Source organism: Eimeria mitis, genomic scaffold, assembly GCF_000499745.2.
Source record: "Eimeria mitis Houghton genomic scaffold, Emh_scaff71, whole genome shotgun sequence".
Classification (NCBI taxonomy): domain Eukaryota; phylum Apicomplexa; class Conoidasida; order Eucoccidiorida; family Eimeriidae; genus Eimeria; species Eimeria mitis.
In genome coordinates, this window is record NW_013575165.1 from 13245 (window position 1) to 14492 (window position 1248).

The following is a 1248-nucleotide window of genomic DNA, read 5'->3' on the forward strand; positions in this document are numbered from 1 at the left end:
GTACGGGCCTCCGTATAGGAGACAAGGGCCCCTCGTGGGGCCCCCGGGGTCCCCTGGCTTGGGGGTGGGGCCGATGAGTTAAGGAGTTTGTATGCTGCGGCAAACAAAACAAATATAATTTGTTTAATAAAAACTAAAATTAATTAAAATAAATAAATTAAATTTATATTTGTGTGTATAAACAAACAAAAGAGAGAAGAAGGCAACCAGGGAGGGGGGAGGCCTCGGGTGTCTATGCAGCTTTTGAGTTAGGGGTTTGTGTGTCTGTCTGTTGTATTTTTCTTTTTTTATCTTTCTTTTTTTATTTTTGTTTTTTAATTAAAATTATTTATTTAATTTTATTTATTTTATTTTATTTATTTTATTTATATTTCATTTCGTGCTGCTGCTGCAACCAAACAACCCCACGCTGCTCCCGTGGCGGCAGGGGGCCCCCGATTGAGGCCTCATGCAGCAGCAGCAGCAGCAGCAGCAGCAGCAGCAGGTGGGACGGCGGCAGCGGCTGCTGCAGCAGCAGCCTTTGCTGCTGCTGCTGCTGTTGCTGCTGCTGCTGTGCAGCAGCAGCAGGCCCTGCTGCAGCACCCGGTTAAGCTTGAGGCCCCCCTCAGCTGCCCCCCCCCTCCGCTGTCTTTGCTTCTTTGAAAGAATTAAAGCTGCTGCGAAGACAGCACGAGTAAGCCCTGCTGCTGCTGCTGCTGCTTCTGCTGCTGCTGCTGCTGCTGCTGCTGCTGCTGCTGCTGTAACTGCTGCTGCTGCTGCTTCTGCTGCTGCTGCTGTAACTGCTGCTGCTGCTGCTGCTGCAACGGCTGCTGCAATTGCTGCGGATTGTGTTGCTACTGCTGCCACTGCTGCTGCTGCTGCTGCTGCAATTGTTGCGGATTCTGGTGCTGCTGATGTTGCTGCAGTTGTTATTTCTTTTGCTGCAGCTGCTGTTGCTTCTGCTGCAGTTGCTGCTGCTATGGGGCGGCATATGCGGGGTGTATGTGTGTCTCTGTGTATGTTGCTGCTGCTGCTGTTTGTGTTATATGTTTGCTGCTGCTGCTGCTGCTGCTGCAGCAGCGGCAGCAGATTCGTGATTTAAACTTGCTGCTGCAGCAGCAGCAGAAAGAAGGACGGATACTCATAGCGAGGCCTCTGCCTGAGTACTTCGTTAGTTCAGGTGTACAGACACCTCAACAAATAAATAAATATATAAATACATATATATATATATATATATATATATATATATATATATATATATATATA